Here is a 21,298-nt window from a genome sequence, read left to right on the forward strand (position 1 = left end):
GAGGTTATGGCTACATGGCACTACTAGTTAACAAGGCTAAGGTATTGGTCACGTTCAAAAATGTTATTTTTAACTTCAAAGTGATTGTGGAAGTGTGAACAAGACTTTCTATTCTTTGACTAAACATAAAAATGCTTAGTAACTACTTAACAAAACATTACGTTTAACCCTGAAAGTTAATGTCTGACACAAGACATACAGTAGTTGTCGGTAAACATTGACAAAACCTCGAAAATGGTTACTAACTGCTAGACAAAACAAAGCGAATGCATAAATGAAGGATGTACCGTTCTCCTCAGACCTACACCATCCTGAGGCGTCCTAATCTGTGTCCTAGGACTCCTGACTGTGCTTTGTAGCTCTCAGTAGTACACTATGTCACTCAGTATAGATCTACTGTCTGATGAATGACTCAGGCCTAAATAGCCAATATCACTATTCACACTAGGAGCCGTGCCAGAGGGTGTGACACCCTGACAGTGTTTCATTACAGTGGGAAGATGACGAAGCATTGGCCAACCTATACAGAGAGATACTGTAGCCACTGTAAGATGTAATGTTTTTTTGTACTTCTCTTTTGAAATGTGTGATACCTATTTAGGCTTTTTAACATGGACTATATTATGACTAACATAATGCTTTACAAAATGAAATGGAAAAATATTTTACCTTTCATTGAGCAGAAATATACAGAAGGGTTGCCTTCAATTAGAATAGACAACATAGAAACGCTACAAAATAGAGTCTCTATCTGCAACTCACCCTGTGCTGATGAGGTACTTCTGTCCTTGGCTGCAGCTCCTCGATACAACAGCTGGGTTGAACCAGAACGCTGGTAGACAGTTCCCTTCTCTACGCCGTTCATAGCCATAATCACTATAACAAATCACATACAGAATGTGATCAATATCAACACTTTACCTCTACCTACTGTATATGTACATATCGACCTCAATTACCTCATACATCTGCACGTCAACTTGGTACTTGTACCCGGTGTATATAGCCAAGTTATCGTTACTTGGAAAGAGCCTGTAAGTAAGCATTTCACTGTTAGTCTACACCTGCTGTTTACAAAGCATGGGATAAATACAATTTGATATGATTTTGAGCCAAAGGACATACAATATTACTGTGTTATATGTTACAGCTTCTCTTTCCTATCCCTCAGCACAATACATATAATAGATATTTTTTGCATTGCAACACATAATTATTATATATTGATTGGGCTGCGGTTGACAAATGCTCCAGATCAGCAGAGGTAGGAAGACTGAGCCCTGGGGAACTCCATGTCAACACAGGCAGCCAGGTCAGGGATGGCTGACTTCCATCGGCTGACGTTAGCTACCTCCCAATTACAAAGGGATTTACATCTGGGGAAAGCAGGTTAGGCAAGTTCCCATTATAATAATGACGCTGTCAATGATTTATCAAGTAATTACCTAGCCAGAACTAACAGGAAGCAACAAAGCCTGAGCTCCCTCTAGGACTCACTATGGCCTGGTCTGGCCTCAGTGTGATTAGGAACCTCCCCCAATTTATTGACAGGCTATCAAGTGAAGTCATGGTGTTATGGTTGGTTGGGATAATAGTTATAAGGGACCGAGTGAGTCCAATGAGGGTACAGTGTCCAGGTAAGGACATAACAGCACCACTGAGTCACAGCTTCGGTAATGCATTGATTCAATTTCTTTCCATTAAGTCAAACAATATGTATGGTGTCCAGCTTAGTACATTATAGTTGTGCAGACTCCTAGGTTGTTTAAGTTACATATTATTACTAATCTCTCCTCACTTATTATTAATATAATATATCAAGTGTTATATCTATGCATATACAATGAACAAAACATAAACACAACATGTAAAGTGTTGGTCCCATGTTTCATGAGCTGAAATAAAAGATCCCAGAAAATGTCCATAGACACAAACAATTATTTCGCTCAAATGTTGTGCACAAAGTTGTTTACATCCCTGTTGGTGAGCATTTCTCATTTTCCAAGATAATCCATCCATCTGACAGGTGTGGCATATCAAGAAGTTGAAATAAACCGCATGATAATTACACAGATGCACCTTGTGATGTGAACAATAAAATAAATACAGTGATGAGATCCTGAGGCCCATTGTGATGAACATTTTTTTTTAAGTATCTTTGACCAACAGATGTATATCTGTACTCCCAGTCATGTGAAATCCAGAGATTAGGGCTCTAATGAATTTATTTCAATGGACTGATTTCCTCATATGAACTGTATCTCAGTAAAATCTTTGAAATTGTTGCATGTTGCGTTTATATTTTTGTTCAGTATATAACCTCTGTTTTCAGTCTAGTCACTGTCCCACTTTGGAATCAACCCCTGGACCTTTTGTTCACAGCACAACAGAACAACAGGCCGGTGCATTGTCACCCTCTTACGCAATACGCAATCAGTAAACATTTCAGACCTTGACATTGTGTACACTTCAAAGTCAATTAAAAGTTGTATTGCTTTTCACTCTGAACATTGAAGTTTCTCAAAGAGATTGTTTTTTTATTTTTGCCTTTCACTGTCTCTATCACCAGCTGTAGAGAGAGAGAGAGAGAGAGAGAGAGAGAGAGAGAGAGAGAGAGACATGCCATGTGGTCAGGAAGTTTGTGAAATGTATCATATAATAATTTCAGTCCAAAATAATTAAAAACAGCTATCAATGGAGACTGATGGATTCTAATTACAACTCATACAGTCTGACCTGACACTGCTGGCATTTACAAATGTATCATTGCTTTTCTCTTCCCTTCCTTTTGAAGATAAAAAAAAAAAACTACAGTCCTATTAACACCCCTCATCTTCTCTACGTTATAATAAATATCGCAAAACAAGCTAAGCAGACGTTAGGAGCAAATTATCCCTAAAAATATCTGATAATTGGAGCGCTGACACCGAAAATGAAACAAATGAATCGGATCCTGAAATAGTGTATAAAATTAAAAATTGGCTTAAATGGGACAACATACACAAAGCATCATACAAAATGTTTTATGGACAATGAAACTTCTGATGATCTACTCATGTTTAGATTTGTGATAAAAATACATGTTTTCACATGTTCTATTTTACTGCAAATGTGAGTTATTATACTAGTACACTATAATTACCACTCAAAGTCGTGGGCCCGACAGATACATGACTCAGCAGAGAGGACTTTGGCGTAGTCTTTTCCCAGCAAGCAATAGTTTCCTGGTCTGCGTTTCATATAGATCTGTTTCTGGCCCATCACACACGGCTCACCCTGTGAAACACATACAGGCTATTAATCCATATAGTAGCCTATTGAGCTTATTGGAACTACCCAAACACTGTAAGTACACTGTATCTACCATGTAAAAACATTTGTCATGGGGTGGGTTTAGTATTTTTTTAATTAGTCCAGCGGAGGGTCAGGAATTTTGTAATCAATTAAATGCCAAATTGCTCAGGGTTTGAGAATTAGTTGTTTATTATATTATCTCAATGTGTGCCCGATGATACCCTCATCACTGATTCTCTGCTGGGCGCGCAATATCAACTGCACCTAGTGTGGTCTTAATAAAATTATCCCTAGCCTATACTACAGTGTCTTTGGAAAATATTCAGACCCCTTGACTTTTTCCACATTTTGTTACGTTACAGACATTCTAAAATGGATTAGAAAAAAATTCCTCAGCAATGTACACCCAATACCCCATAATGACAATGCGAAAACAGTATTTGGGAAATTCTGTTAATTTTATAAAACCTCAAAAACAAAACAGTATTCAGACCCTTTGCCAGGAGACTCGAAATCGAGCTCAGGTGCATCCTGTTTCTATTGATCATCCTTGAGATGCTTCACCAACTTGATTGGAGTCGATCTGTGGTAAATTCAATTGATTGGACATGATTTGGAAAGGCTCACACCTGTCTATATAAGGTCCCACAGTTGATAGAGCATGTCAGAGGAAAAACCAAGCCTTAAGGTCAAAGGAATTGTCCGTAGAGCTCCGAGACAGGATTTTGTTGAGGCACATTTCTGAGGAAGGGTAGCAAAAGAATTCTGCAGCATTGAAGATCGCCAAAAACACAGTGGCCTCCATCATTCTTAAATGGAAGATGTTTGGAACCACTAAGACTCTTCCTAGTGCTGGCCGGCTGGCCAAACTAAACAATTCGGGGAGAAGGGCCTTGGTCAGGGAGGTGACCAAGACCTGACAGTCTCTCTGACAGAGCTCTAGAGTTCCTCTTTGGAGATGGGAGAACCTTCCAGAAGGACAACCATCTCTGCAGCACTCCACCAATCAGGCCTTTATGGTAGAGTAGCCATATGGAAGCCATTCCTCAGTAAAAGGCACATGACAGCCCACTTGGAGTTTGCCAAAAGGCATCCAAAGACTCTCAGACCACGAGAAACAAGATTCTCTGGTCTGATGAAACTAATGCCAAGCATGATGTCTGGAGGAAACCTCACATCATGGCAGCAACATGCTGTGTGGATGTTTTTCAGCGGCAGGGACTGGGAGACTAGTCAGGATCGAGGCAAAGAACAGAGAGATCCTTGATGATAACCTGCTCTAGAGCACCCAGGACCTCAGACTAGTTTGAAGGTTCACTGTGCAACAGGACAGCGACCCTTAGCACACAGACAAGACAACACAAGAGTGGCTTCGGGACAAGTCTCTGAATGTCCTTGATTGGCCCAGCCAGAGCCCGGACTTGTACCCGATCAAGCATCTCTGGAGAGACCTGAAAATAGCTGTGCAGCAATGCTCCGCATCCAACCTGACAGAGCTAGAGAGGATCTGCAGAGAAGAATGGGAGAAACTTCCCAAATACAGGTGTGCCAAGCTTGTGGCGTCATACCCAAGAAGACTTGATGTTATAATCGCTGCCAAAGGTGCTTTAACAAAGTAAATGATCTGAATACGTATGTAAATGTGAAATGTTAATTTTTAAGAAATTAGCAAAAAAACAATTCAACTTGTTTTTGCTTTGTCATTATGGGGTATTGTGTGTAGATTGATAACAAATATTTAATACATTTTAAAATAAGGCTTTAACTTAACAAAATGTGGAAAAAGTCAAGGGGTCTGAATACTTTCCCAAGGCAACAAATATACTATAGGCCTAAGCTATACAAATAGCATGCAAGGAGAAGCACAGGGCAAAGTTATATTTAGAGGAAAATGTACTTCCTTGCGAGTTTTTGTGTTGCTGGGATGGTGTATATAAAACTAGGTTACACTGCATTACACACTGCAATGGATAGGCGTTCCCAATCATGAGCCCCGGCCTGTCCTGCTCTTGCTGATGTAAACCCTTTTGTGCTGCCTAACAAATGACTGTGCTGTGTACGATGGCACTTTACGTGGCGAGTCAAAGGCTTCTTCCGGATTTTTTATTTGTCCAAAAAAGTATATATCTAATTGTGAGGAGTAGGCCTACTGATGTCCTGTTCAGTTTGAGAGGGAGAGAACAAAGATAAAAAGGAAGACCGGAGGTGAGTTTGCTACTGATATAATTGAAGCTGTTTATCAGATTTATTGACCTCACAATAAGCCATATTCAAGTAATTTACTTACATTATTATGAAGCAGCAGCAGTTTAATTTGACTTTAGGCTACTAACAACAAGAGGGCTTTGTGTTGGAGTCTATTTCTTCCTATTCAAGATATAAGAAGTAGGCCTACCTGTTTGACAGATGAAATTATAGTCCACTATCCATAGACTTTGTCAGCCAATTCCTTCAGACACCATACACTCCTTAAATATCTCAGGGTCAGTGAAGAGCTTGCCCAGCTGGTAATGAGGAATCGGCCCAGAAGCAGCCCTCTTCCGGGGGTCCGGAAGTGATTGAATCGGCCCGGAATCAGGTGTCGGACTTGGCCTGGAATCAAAATGAATGACTGCCCAGAATCGGCCGAAGTACATCGGGCCATTTCCGTCTACCGGATTTCAGCCGACTTTGTCTGCATCTTACCAGAATCCCCCCAGAAGCGGCCCGATGCAAATTTCAATGAATGTATACACAATTACCCGATTTACTAATTTTAAATATAACTATTATACATACAAATTATACCTATCTTTTTGACTAATTTATTTATTATTATTAAAAAAATGTACCCCCTTTTTGTCATATCGAACCCAGCCAGCAATGAGGAATCGGCCCAGAAGCGGCCCTCTTCCGGGGGGCCGGAACTGATTGAATCGGCCCGGAATCAGGTGTCGGACTCGGCCCGGAATCATAATGAATGACTGCCCAGATTCGGCCCAAGTACATCGGGCTGTTTCCGTCTATTGGAATTCAGCCGACTTTGCCGGCATCTTACCAGAATCCCCAAAGAAGTGGCTCAATGCAAATTTAAATAAATGTACACAAAATTACCCGATTTAGTAATTTTTAATATTACTATTATACATTTTATGCATACAAATTATACCCATCCACTCCAAAAATAATTATGTTGGAGGAAACACCGTACACCTGGTGACCGTGTCAGCATGCATGTGCCTGGCCCACCACAGGAGTCACTAAAGCGCGATGGGACATCCCAGCCAGCCAAACCCTCCCCTAACTCAGACGACGCTGGGCCAATTGTGTGTTGCCTCATGGGTCTCGCTGTCACGGCCGACACGGGTATAGAACTAGCATCTGTAGCAATGCAGTTTGCATTGCGATGCAGTGTCTTAAACTGCTGCGCCACTGGGGAGGCTCCAGCCACAGTATTTAATGCTTACCAATTGCCTTGCACAAAGTATAAAAATACTAAAATACTACTTAAAGAATTACATTTAAATGTTAATTGTATTTTTGGATCAGAGAAACAATGACAAAATATGGAAAAATAAATAAATAATGAAATGTTAATTATATGAAGCAGCCCGTGTAATCATCTGCCAGAGAGTTGCCACAATTGGCCCGAGGCCCAAATTATACATTTGGGTCAGATAACTCACACCGGAATCAGCCCGAGCTCTATCCCCACATCCTAGCCATAAGGCGGCCCAGACTCGGGCCAAATGAGTTTTTTTTATTTTTTTTTACCTTTATTTAACTAGGCAAGTCAGTTAAGAACAAATTCTTATTTACAATGACAGCCTAGGAACAGTGGGTTAACTGCCTTGTTCAGGGGCAGAAAAACAGATTTCTATCTTGTCAGACGGGGATTCGAACTTGCAACCTTTCGGTTACTAGACCAACGCTCTAGCCACTAGGCTACCCTGCCGCTCATTGAGGGGGTATAAGAGCGTATTATGGCTTTTGTTTAAAAAAATCGGCCTACCCCTTGTTAGCTTGTTATTTTGTTAAAAACATTTATGGACCTGATTCTACAAAGTGATCTATAATGACGTGTTAGTCCACAATGCTTTATGCTAGAAACAAGCTGTGAAATGCCAGTTGAAGACATAACGCCAATGCATATGGGATATCTTTGGTTTGTCTGTATGATATTCAGAGGCTGTGCTACAACCTTCTATAGCCGAGGAGACAGAACATGTACTTTGCTTGACAAGTAATGTGTGATTCTGTCACTATCAATTGACGTTCAACATTTCAACAGGTTATTAAACAACATAATAACTCTAAATCAGTCAGGAGGAAAAACAGGTAGCCTAAGAAGGAACTAAAATGTATGATTATATTATTAATATTTCCAGGCTATAGCCTGCCATTTAGGAAATCAACTGTGAAACATTTGTGACATGCTACAGGCTGGCAGGAGAGCTCAGCATTTCAACAACACATCAACAACAGCACTTCAACAACATGCCTATCTATACATTTTGTATTTAGGCTGTATAAAATTATTATTACATTTTTTTTGTAGTTAGAATTAAATCGAAACACGAGTTTGGCCAGTCTTTGGTTTGAGGATCATGCTGTGAGCTATGCATGCCTAGTTTGTTAATTTAGTCTAGCAGATTCTCTTACGTTCCCATGCCCTAATAACAGTCAACATAAATCTATTTTGTAACAACAATATCATGGAATAAAATAGAAAATTATATTTTCCCAAATGAAAAAAAGTGCATATACTGTATGCCTAAGTGATGATGTAGGGCTGCTGTGTTAATTAACAAATGGCAAATTAATTGATGATCAGATATTTCAGTTGTAACTGGTTCTGTTGCATACATTTTTCACAGTTGATAGACAACTTTTGCTCTGTTCCAAACTGAGACTATCCTCTTTTAAAAATAGCCTGTAGAGATTCATGCAGTTATTTTATCATAATGGATATATTTTCACCCCTACCCTTGTCCACGATGGTCTGTGAACCCACAACCTTCTGGCTACTTTGTCATGTAAAGCTTACAAAATGAAGAACAGTTTCTAAAACTGTTCTGTCCGAGAAGTGATGTAAATACATTGGTATTAGGTAATCGGGACACCTATTGATGAACTGGACTAACTTCCTTTGAAGAGGTCTTAACTTGTTGTGAAGGTCCAACGTCTAATAGTCTCCTGTACATTTCCTGTTGAAGATGGACTTCAAGTGTCGTAAGAACCTCACTGTTCCTTCATAACAAAACAACAAAAAACTTTTCTCCATGGCAACTGGATGGATACACAAGTTAATATAACTCAACAAGAGTTGTCAGCGCCTCAAGTTTTCACCAATTACCTCAAGTCTATGAGTAATGGAACCTTCCTCGTTAAAAATGTCAGTCCTAAGCTAACAGACTGACGACCCTGTCACGAGTGGCCTAGCTAAACAGAGAAAACACAGCTCTCCTAGGTCAGAGCATGACAGACCCTTATGAATCTCCCATTTAGACGTCTGTTAATAAAGACGAGACATCAGCATTCGTTGAATTGAAATTCCTCCCTCCCACCCCCTATATTCTTTCCTTCCCATCACCTTATTTCTTCTCTCCAAGAGGACCAGGGTCCCCAAGTGAACAAGGAGAGAAAAGTTACATCATCTCTCCCTTTCACCAAAAGGAACAGAGTCCCAAAAGAATGGAAGACAGAAAGATTAAACACTTCATACCTTCTCTTTCTCTTCATCTCCACAAATCCCCCCCCCCCCCACAAAAAAATAACAACAGTGTCCCAAAAGAATGGTGGACAAAAGAACTTCATCCCCCCCCCATCTCTAGATCATTCATCACTACTCATATCATCCCTCCATCGTCCCTACTCACATCATGATCTGGTTCTCTGACCCGGCCTCCACAAGCATCCCGTCCACGAACAGAGGCACCAAGGAGAAGCTGTGTCTGGTCTACTGCAGCCCCTCATCAAAACTGATCCTGGAACAGAGTGACTACACAATAACACATTAAATTAATCCCAAATGGCACCCATGACCTTTAGGGCTCTGGTCTAAAGTAGTGTAGGTTGCTAGTAAATAGGGTGCCATTTGAGATGCAACAAATCCCATCTCATATACTACATGACCAAAATATGTGGAAACCTGCTCATTCCAAAATCATGGGCATTAATATGGATTTGGTCCCAGTGTTCCAGGAAGCTTATAAGAAATCTCGCTATACCCTCCGATGAAATATCAAACAGGCAAAGCGTCAATATGGGACTAAGATTGAATCGTACTAAATCGGCTCTGACGCTTGTCGGATGTGGTAGGGCTTGCAAATTACTACAGATTACAAAGGGAAGCACAGCCGCGAGCCGCCTAGTGACACAGTTCTTCTTTAACTGCACTGTTGGTTAAGGGCTTGTAAGTAAGCATTTCACGGTAAAGTCTACACTTGTTGCATTCGGCGCATGTGACAAAGTTTGATTTGATCTGATTTAGGTAGAACGCATTTGAGTTTCCCTGCGTTAAAGCCCTCGGCCACTAGGAGTGCCGCCTCTGGATGAGTGTTTTCCGGTTTCCTTATGGCCGTATACAACGCATTGAGTGCGGTCTTAGTGCCAGTATTAGTCTGCAGTGGTATATAGACAGCTACGAAAAATATAGATGTAAACTCTCTTGGTAAATAGTGTGGTCTACAGCTTATCATGAGATACTCTACTTCAGGCGAGCAAAAGCTCGAGACTTCCTTAGATTTCGTGCACCAGCTGTTGTTTACAAATATATATAGGCCGCCGCCCCTTGTCTTACCAGAGGCTCAATCCTGCCGAAAAAGCTTAAAACCCGCCAGCTCTATGTTAATAATGTAATCGTCCAGCCACATCATTTGGTGAAACATAAGATATTACAGTTTTAATGTTCCGTTGGTAGGATATACGTGCTCGTAGCTCGTCTATTTTATTATCGATTGATTGTACGTTGGATAATAGGACCAATGGTAAAGGTAGATTACTCTCTCGGCGACGGATCCTTACAAGGCACCCGGACTGTCGTTCATGATGTCTCCGTCTTTTCCTCCTGCGAATGACAGGGATGAGGGCCTTGTCGGGTGTCCGAAGTAAATCCTTCCCATCCGACTCGTTGAAGAAGAAAAATTCCTCCAGTACGGGGTGAGTAATCGCTGCCCTGATATCAAGAAGCTATTTTCGTTCATAAGACACGGTGGCAGAAACATTATGTACAAAATAAGCTACAAATATCTCGAAAAAAAATACACAATAGCACAATTGGTTATGGGATCGTAAAACTGCAGCCATCTCCTTTGGCTTCAACTGTGTTCCTTTCCTCCACTAGTGCACTTAAATCGTCTAGAAGACATAAGCAGGAAGGAAGGAATTCTCCACACTTGACTGGTGCTAAAAGTAATTTCTAAATGTTTTCCAGAAGTGATATAAAAAGAATAGAGATGTGGTTTCAGTTGAGGTGGTCTTTACTGAGGCAAAATGTGGGCGCACCAATTTAGAAGAGGATGGGCAGTATGTTAAAGTACTAAAAGGGGGACTTGGTGAAGAACACTTTCCCCAATTTTCTTTTTTTTTGTATATTTATTGCATATATTTGTGCTTTGCAAGTTGTTCCAACCTTGTAAACTGGCCCAGCGCCCTATTAAGACGCTTTATGTTGGCAGTTCCTTTATTTTGGCAGTTACCTCTATGCGTGCGGAAACATCTACGTAGGCAAAACAACAATTTCCAGTGCTCTAGTAATATTAAATATAGACTGATGTATGCATGTGGATCCATCTATATAGACAAAACAAACAACACAAAAACTTTCATCACAGTAGCACTAGTATGATAAATGACCACTGAGAAACCATACTTCCCTCGGTACATGCACTCAGTCTCCCGCAGATAGCCTTTTACAATCATTCAATATGCATTAATGAAGCTTTCTGCAATCTATTATTAATATGGATACACTGCTGAATCAGAGTCTCTGAATATGGGGGAAATGGGGGGAGGGTTTAAGAGTGTTGGCAGAGGGCTAATTCACACTCTCTCACACACACACAATCACACACCACTAGGCTAACAGAAAGGAGCATCATCATCATGACCATTACATTACCTGAATGATCTAGCTAACCCTCCCTCCATCTCTTCCTCCCTCCCTCCTACCACTCACTCATTCAAAAGCTATTTATAGCTCTAAGTAGGGAATCAGGTAGGCCTACCACTGAGTATTAACTGTGTTAGACAAGTTAGGATGTTCTGTAATTATCAGAGTTGAAGTTCATACCTCTGGGAGATGGATTGAATCAAAAACCTAACACTTTTCTCTAACTCGACTTGGAGTTAGAGAAAAACATTTAGATTGAAGGAAAGATTATCCAGATTGATCTTTCAGCGATACATACAGCATAACTTCAGTTTACAATAGTTTGTGATTAGCACATGTATGCATACCCAGAATTAAACTAGTTAAAACAACATCAGACTGAACAGAAAACTGGATTGGCGTAACTTCAACCAGTTTTACAGACTGGGTGTCACCATCAATTTCAATTCTAAGCCTTTTGTAAACCATTAACACACATGTTAGAAGGCGCAGCAGCAATAGTAATAACATTGTTAATGACTTCTGACTTTGAAGATCAAACCCATATCTCACTCCTCTACCTCCCTCCATCACACCTGCCAGTACCTGGGTGATAAACTGGGGATTCACCCTGAGAAAGAAGGAAAAAAAGGAGAGGGGACGATCTGCAATGATTGTTAATGTGATGACATAGGGAATAACAAGACTATTACCAGTCCGTTGGTGTCGGTGATAGGTGTCATCCCATGTGCACACACACACACACACACACTGTGAACACTTAACTCATACAGGTCCAGCATCTGGGTGTTCTTGACGTTCTCCATGGCCAGGGTGTCGGAGAGGTACAGGTTGTATGTGTCATTCTGGTTCCAACCTTCACTGCCGCGATGAATCATCTTATGGGTTGGGGTTGTAACAAGCTGCCGAGTACGTGTTGGGTGTCACAAGATCAGGTCTGGTGTGCATATTGAATGTTTAACACTTTACCTGCCAATGTTCTCTACACAACATATAGTGTCTTTTAATAGCTGCAATAGAAGAGTGAGACTACACACTATGAGATTACACATCATTGTGTAATAATGCTACAAATTACTTCAAATTAAATAACATTTTATTTGTCACATGCGCCGTGTACAACAGGTGTAGACTTTACCGTGAAATACTTACTTAGGAGATCTTTCCCAACAATGCAGAGTTAAAAAGTATAACAAATTTGCTAAATACTAAAAAGTATTCAATCTGAATAATTGATCTACTGCATGTATATCCGGAGGCATGTCTTTATCACTGTAAAATGAATGATGCTTACCTTAGGCAGAGAATATTTTGTCAGTTTGATTTTGAAAAATTGATCCCTCTGGTAGGACACATACAGTTGAAGACGGAAGTTTGCATACACTTAGGTTGGAGTCATTAAAACTTGTTTTTCAACCACTCCACAAATTTCTTGTTAACAAACTATAGTTTTGGCAAGTCGGTTAGAACATCTACTTTTTGCATGACACAAGTAATTTTTCCAACAATTGTTTACAGATAGATTATTTCACTTATAATTCACTGTATCACAATTCCAGTTGACTGTGCCTTTATTAAACAGTTTGGAAAATTCCAGAAAATTATGTCATGGCTTTAGAAGCTTCTGATAGTCTAATTGACATAATGAGTCAATTGGAGGTGTACCTGTGGATGTATTTCAAGGCCTACCTTCAAATTCGCTTGTTCCTCAGAGAGGAACATTGATGCATAAGGAATTTAAATGGCTATTTCCAGATGTTTCTATTGAGAAAATAACAATAAAATCTCCAGGCTAGCATACAGCAGAAACGGCTCCTTTCACGTCCTCTCCTGTTGTCGATGCCCTTTGTGGTTTTGAAGGTAGACGTGGGCAAATCAAATCAAATGTTATTTATCACATGCGCCGAATACAACAGTGTAATGAACACGAGGGGAGACAGAGAGCTGGTTTAAAGCGCAGGGCGCAGCAGGTGTTAATTGCAAGGGACCACACGAGGAGGCAGGTACCTGGGTCCAGGGGCAGGCAGAAGGTCATACACAGGGGGTCCAAAGGCAACAGTACAGGCAGGGAAAAGGCTAGTAACGTAGTTCGGGAGATCAGGCAATAGGTAGATAACAGGAAATCTGATAGGGTAAAGTACAGGCAGGGAATAGGCAAAAGGCGTTGTTAGTGAGGCAGGCAAAAACTATCATACACGGGAGGAGTAAATCACGGGAAAAACAGAGCTCTGAAAAATGTGTGTCACAAAACAAACAATACCTCACAGTGATCGGGTGCAAAGAACTGAAATAATTAGTGTGATAATGAAATACAGGTGTATGAACAGGTTATTAGAATTCAGGTGATTGGGATCTGGAGAGTGAGCTGCGTTCAGGGGATCTAGGTGTTTGAGAGTCTGAGCTGGAAAGTGACCTGCGTTCAGGGGATCTATGTGTGTTGAGGGTGTGAGTTGGAAGCAGACGTAACAAAAGGGTGTAGACCTTACAGTGAAATGCTTACTTAAAAGCCCCCAAAAAATTTTTTTTTAAGAAAATATTTATTTATTTACAATTTTAAATATAAAAGAAGAAAATAGAAAAATCACAAGAGCAACAATAAAATAACAGTAGCGAGGCTATATACAGGGGGTACCGGTACAAAGTCAATGTGCAGGGGCACAGGTTAATCCAGGTAATTGAGGTAATATATACATATTGATAGAGGTAAAGTGACTATGCATAGATAATAAACAGAGAGTGGGGGGGGGGGGGTCAATTGAAATAGTCCAGTTAGCCATTTGATTAGCTGTTCAGGAGTCTTATGGCTTGGAGGTAGAAGCTGTTAATAAGAACCTAGACTTGGCGCTCCGGTACAGCTTGCCATTCAGTTGCAGAGAGAACAGTCTAGGTCCTGGATGGCAGGAAGCTTGGCCCCAGTAATATACTGGGCTATACGCACTACTCTCTGTAGTGCCTTGTGGTCTGAGGCCGAGCAGTTGCCATACCAGGCGGTGATGCAACAAGTCAGGACGCTCTCAATGGTGTAGCTGTATAACATTTTGAGGATCTGAGGACCCATGCCAAATCTTTTCAGTCTCCTCAGCGTGGCAGATGTGTTGTTACCTACCCTTACAACCTGGGGGCGTCAGGAAGTCAAGGATCCAGTTGCAGAGGGAGATATTTAATCCCAGGGTCCTTAGCTTAGTGATGAGCTTTGAGGGCACTATGGTGTTGAACGCTGAGCTGTAGTTAGCATTCTCACATAGGTGCTCCTTTTGTCTAGATGGGAAAGGGCAGTGTGGAGTGCAATAGAGATTGCGTCATCTGTGGATCTGTTTGGGCTGTATGCAAATTGGAGTGGGTCTAAAGTTTATGGAATAATGGTGTTGATGTGAGCCATGACCAGCCTTTCAAAGCACTTAATGGCTACAGACGTGAGTGCTACAGGTCGGTAGTCATTTAGACAGGTTACATTAGTGTTTATGGGCACAGGGACTATGGTGGTCTGCTTGAAACATGTTGGTATTACAGACTCAGTCAGGGACAGGTTGAAAATGTCAGTGAAGACACTTGTCAGTTGGTCAGCACATGCCTGGAGTTCCACGTCCTGGTAATCCGTCTGGCCCAGCGGCCTTGTGAATGTTGACCTGTTTAAAAGTCTTACTCACATCGGCTACTGAGAGCGTGATCACACAGTCGTCCGGAACAGTGCGAGTCACTGGTACTTACTGCTTTAGTTTTTGCTTGTAAGCAGGAATCAGGAGGATAGAGTCATGGTCAGATATACCAAATGGAGTATGAGTGAAAGCGTTGTACATGTCTCCGTGTGTGGAGAAAAGGTGGTCTTTACTTTTTTTCCCCTCTAGTTGCACATCTAACATGCTGGTAAAAAAATATGTAAAACGGATTAAAGTTTTCATGCATTAAAGTCCTCGGCCACTAGGAGCGGCGCCTCTGGAGGGGCATTTTCTTGTTTGCTTATGGCCTTATACAGCTTGTTGAGTGTGGTCTTAGTGCCAGCATTGGTTTGTGGTGGTAAATCGACAGCTACGAAAAATATTGATCGAAACTCTCTTGGTAAATAGTGTGGTCTACAGCTTATCATGAGATACTCTACCTCAGGTGACAGCCTACCCCTTGCCAAACCCTCCTCTAATCCGGATGACGCTGGGACAATTGTGCTCCACCAAATGGGACTCCCGATCACGGCCGGTTGTGATACACCCCGGGATCTAACCAGGGTCTGTGTGACGCCTCTAGCACTGAGATGCAGTGCCTTAGACCACTGCGCCACTCGGGAGCCTCTACTGATGGTAGAGGCGGATTACCAACTCGCTGTCGGATCCTTACAAGGGACCCAGACCTAGGTCCCCGATATCAGTCTCTTCTTCAAGTGAATGACGGGGATTTGGGCCCTGTTCGACTCGTTAAAGAAATCTTTGTCCAGTATGTGGTGAGTAATTGCTGTCCTAATTTCCAGAAGCTCTTTTCGGTCATAAGAGATGGTGGCAGAAACATTATGTACAAAATAAGTTTCAAATAAACAAATAAAAACCACAACAGCACAATTGGTTAGGAGCCCGTAAAACGGCAGCCATCTCCTCCGGCGTCATTACTTCTAACCATCTCAGAGACAATCAATAGCCTCATTATTTTCTATCAAAATAAATCTAAACTTTGCCAAGCAATGCTCAGTGACCTGTCTTAGGAAAGTCATCCTATATGATACCAGCGCCTCAGCAAGCAAACACTCGAGCTGTTAGCCTATGTAATCCAAACACCGCGAGCAGGGAAGAAAGTGCTAGAAACCTGTAATTAGAGCACAGGCTTTAGAAGCTATTAGGACAGGATAATATTTTTGGCCAACAAAAGTGTGATTGTCCTTGCGTCAGTATCATGACACCAGGCGAAACCCAAATGCAGACACCGGAGGCAGATGGTTGGAGTTTAAGATGTTTAATAAATCCAAAGGGAATAGGCAAGAGAATGGTTGTGAACAGGCAAAAGGTCATAATCAGATCAGAGTCCAGGAGGTACAGAGTGGCAGACAGGGTCGAGGTCAGGGCAGGCAGAATGGTCAGGCAGGCGGGTAAAGAGTCCAGAACAGGCAATGGTCAAAACCGAGAGGACTAGAAAAAGGAGAAAAGGCAAAGCAGGAAAACAGGAAAAACCGGTAGGTTTGGTAGGCTTGGAAATACAAAACAAACTGGCACAGAGAGACAGGAAACACAGGGATAAGTACACTTGGGAAAACAAGCGACACCTGGAGGGGGTGGAGACAATAACGAGGACAGGTGAAACAAATCGGGGTGTGACAGTCAGCACTAAGAAGTAATTTATTTAATCCACTTACTCTTTCGCAATTCCATTAATCGAGAATGTATCCACTAAATAAGTTGCTGGCTTTCTGGGTTGGAAATGGGGCAGGCGGAATAGGCTCATTATTATTTGATAGAAGCACACTAAGAAGCCTAATTGGTTCTAAGTGCACTTCAATTGGAGGAGAGGAGAGGAGAGGAGAGGAGAGGAGAGGAGAGGAGAGGAGAGGAGAGGAGAGGAGAGGAGAGGAGAGGAGAGGAGAGGAGAGGAAAATAAATAATTTGGGAGGAAAGAGCAGTGGGCACAGTGAGCGCTCGCCAGAAACAGTCCCACATGCAACTGAGTTAAGAAGTTCAAAATCGATGGAGAGTAACCACTGGCAGTTTTGAACTGAAAATGTTTCATTAACCCCTTTCACAGAATCCGTCCGGCTGTGACGCAACACAAGAAAACATTGTAGGTTTCCTGAATTGAAGATGCAGTTGGAGGTTTAGGTTGAGTCGTTGTGGGTTTAGTTAGGGAGACGAATGAGTGTGGTCAAACATGGTTGAGGGATCTGGTAGACCACAGATCTATATTTCAGACCATTATTCTGGAAGAATGAAGCCAATCATGTGTAGGGCCAGGAGTTTTCCTGAACATGTGGCCTGACTATGAATAAGTCTTGGCCCTGAGTAGGCTATAACTACATGCCAGAGTTTTTTCAAGGCATCATGTGTAGGGCTAGGGCTCTTCCTGAACCCCTGACATAGGCTACTAGAGCCTAGAGTGTTCCTGGTGAAGCCACTTGCCCAAGAGAAAACTCTTGGCTCTAATTAAAATAGTTTGGACAAGGAGCTTTACTTGACCATGTGACCTGACTTGGAAAAACATGTGGGCCTAATTCATGTTCTAATAGAAATATATCCATATCTCTCCCCTTCAAATACTTCAAACAACTAGGTAGGCCTTTGGTGTTACATTTAGATGGAAAAGTTATTCATACTGGACTGGATTGGCGCGATATTTATTCAAATTTTTCCTGTTTGATTTTAAATGTGTGCATCCTCATTTGCACAATGTCAAAGTAAATACTATTCAGGCGGCGGGAGGGAAATTAAAACATAATCCCAAAATTGCACCAGCATTACTTAGAATTCAGCACATTATCATTTCAGATTCCTCTCTCTCGCACAAATTATGATTAATATGACATACTAGGAGACTGGTGTGGAAAAATATAAAACTCCCTAGGTTTCAAATCTGAACCACATTAGAGTCCAAATGCAGACTCTCAAATGAAGGTTCAAATAAAAGGTTTGCATATTTTACATATGTCATGGGAGGTGCATTTTCTTTATACAGAATGTGTCATTGTTTTTTTGACAATGTAAATTATGGAAATAGTAGAAAAAAAATACACATGCAGCATAGCAATGGTTCAAGGTTCAGAGGTGAGAATTACTTTTACATAATTACCATAACATATGCATATTCAGATTGCAAAATGAAGAACTAAAAAACTTTGTGTCAATCAATGGACCCCATATCTATTCTAATCAAGAACATGCTGCCGTTAATACAATGTGTCAAAACAAAAATGAATCATAAATATTCATATTTGTTATGAATTACAGTAGGATAGCTCTATCATGCCATTTCCTCAAACCTGAGGATCAACTAGTTGTTGCTTTTGGGGCTAGAAAATATGTCAATTCCCTCCCAGTCCTAGCCAAAACAATTGTGCGTAATACATAACACATGCCCATATCATTCAAGGTTAACAATGTGCATCCTATGCAATGCATCATGGTCTACATAAAGTGCCTTGCAAAAGTATTCACCCCCCTTGGCGTTTTTCCTATTTTGTTGCATTACAACCTGTAATTTAAATTGATTTTTATTTGTATTTCATTTAATGGACATACACAAAATAGTCCAAATTGGTGAAGTGAAATTTAAAAAATAACTTGCTTAAAAAAATTATACAAAATTAACAACGGAAAAGTGGTGTGTGCATATGTATTCACCCCCTTTGCTATGAAGCTGGTACGACTAATTACCTTCAGAAGTCACATAATTAATTAAATAAAGTCCACCTCTGTGCAATCTAAGTGTCACATGATCTGTCACATGATCTCAGTATATATACACCTGTTCTGAAAGGCCCCAGAGTCTGCAACACCACTAAGCAAGGGGCACAACCAGGCAAGTGGCACCATGAAGACCAAGGAGCTCTCCAAACAGATCAGGGACAAAATTGTGGAGAAGTACAGATAAGGTTTGGGTTATAAAAAAAATATCCAAAACTTTAAACATCCCACAGAGACTGGGACAGAGGTTCACCTTCCAGCAGGACAATGACCCTAGCATACTGCTAAAGCAACACTCAAGTGGTTTAAGCGGAAACATTTAAATGTCTTGGAATGGCCTAGTCAAAGCCCAGACCTCAATCCAATTAAGAATCTTTGGTATGACTTAAAGATTGCTGTATACCAGCGGAACCCATCCAACTTGAAGGAGCTGGAGCAGTTTTGCCTTGAAGAATAGGCAAAAATCCCAGTGGCTAGATGTGCCAAGCTTATAGAGACATACCACATGAGACTTGCAGCTGTAATTGCTGCAAAAGGTGGCTCTACAAAGTATTGACTTTGGGGGGGTGAATAGTTATGCACACAAGTTTTCAGTTTTTTTGCCTTATTTCTTGTTTGTTTCGCAATGAAACATATTTTGCATCTTCAAAGTGGTAGGCATGTTGTGTAAATCAAATGATACAAACCCCCAAAAAATATATTTTAATTCCTGGTTGTAAGGCAACAAAATAGGAAAACTGCCAAGGGGGTTGAATAATTTCGCAAGGCACTGTACAATATGGTACAATATATTCTCCTCGGACAGAGCCTTACCTGTATAAACATATAGTCATCTTGGTCCACCAGTGAGCTGATGTCGATGTATTCAGAGAGGGGGTCATTTTTGTTGGGCTCTGAGCACGTTAGAGCCTGGCATGTTACATATTGTATACCTGCAAGACAAGGAGATAGAGATTACTGGATATCTGGATTCATCCAGCTGCAGATCATGCCTCTTATTCCTGGGAACGTGAGGATGCCTGGAAACCGAGGCTATATGTCTGCATGAATTGAACTTGAGGGCACTTTTGTATGGTTTGTGATTGACATGCAATAGAGGAGATAGTGTTAAACTGACAGCATACTTACTGTGTATGTATATATAAACATTGCAATTTGACTAGTATGTTGTGGTTTCCATTCTGTAATGGTGTTTGATTCATACAATACATATAGTTTGTAAAGTTGTAGGTTTGTCACTATTCAACATGATCAACTATGATCATTCTCTGTGTACAGAAAACTAAACTGTCTCTGATTCCGGGGCTCTAACAACAGCAGCAGCAGATACTGTAGCTAGAATAAACAATCTCACAATTTCACCTATGGAGGACCTTGGGTGGCGTTGCCTTGGCGAGTTATGGAGCTGACACTCCCAGAGTGAGAGGGATGAGAGGGAAAGGCCATATTAATCAAGTATCATGCACTGCATTTATCAGTGGGGAAATCCACTGTCACTCTCCTGGGACACGATGCTCTAAACCCAGGTGGGAATTTATTCCTTGACAGACTCTCGCTCTCTTCTATCATTTGAAGGCTGATAATTGGACTGAAAATATGGGGGCCTTTCTCTGCTGTGTGTGTGTGTAGTGCTATTCACATCCATGAGGGGTGTCACTCCATGTTAACCAGATCTGACTCCTTGTCTAGACCCGTTACAGACCTGGATTAAAGAAGTCGAGGAGAGAAGGAAGGATGAAGAGGCAGAGGGTGAAGGAGGGATAAAGTAATGAAAAGAAGGGAAGAGGAGGAGTGGAGACAGAGGAGGAGAAAATAAGGGAAGAAGAGGAGAGGAGGAGGGAAGAACAGGATGGGAGAAGATTGGGTGAAGTTAAGGAGGAAAATAGAGGAGAGGAGGAGAGAAGAGGAGGGAAGAAGAGGAGAGAAGAGAAGGATGGATGAAGAGGAGAGGAGGAGGGAAGAAGAGGAGAGGAGGGGGGAAGAGAAGGAGGGAAGAAGACAATAAACAAAGGGAGATGAGTCTCAGCAGAGGTATTCCACTCCAGATATAGATGTCTCATTTCAGCGATGTTTCAACAATGATGGCATTAAAATAGCAATGGCTTTACATGTGAGGACGTTCTCCCCAGAGCGGTGTCACAAAATGTCAAATTACCTTAGCAACCCCCACAGCAACAGCCAGACACTGTGGGTTTGTTATTCTACCAAAAAGTGGTATCTGTCACAAAAGCATAATTACGCAGCAACCTAAATATGGAAATTCTTAAGTCAGGCACTGTACAATGGCAAGACTGTGCCACATAATTCAAGTTAGAGTCACTGTACTGTATATCACTGTATTATATCTGTCACAATTCAAGGTAAGAACCAGATGCAGACAACGTCAAATTAACAACAGTTTCTTAATCCAACAGGCAAAAGACAGGTCAAGGGCAGGCAGGGGTCAGTAATCCAGATAGGTGGGGCAAAGGTACAGGACGGCAGGCAGGGTCAGGGTCAGGGCAGGCTGAAAAGGTCAAAACCGAGATAAATTGAAAACAGG

At 41.3% G+C, this 21,298-nt stretch overlaps 1 pseudogene; it reads right to left on the reverse strand.

Moving 5' to 3' along the window:
- The window catches only part of LOC106586492 (VPS10 domain-containing receptor SorCS3-like), a 47,072-nt pseudogene extending 34,808 nt beyond the window's left edge, over positions 1-12,264 (reverse strand).
- Between the last annotated feature and the right edge of the window lie 9,034 nt (positions 12,265-21,298).

The sequence above is a fragment of the Salmo salar genome, chromosome 02 (genome assembly GCF_965601325.2).
Source record: "Salmo salar chromosome 02, fSalSal1, whole genome shotgun sequence".
NCBI lineage: Eukaryota > Metazoa > Chordata > Actinopteri > Salmoniformes > Salmonidae > Salmo > Salmo salar.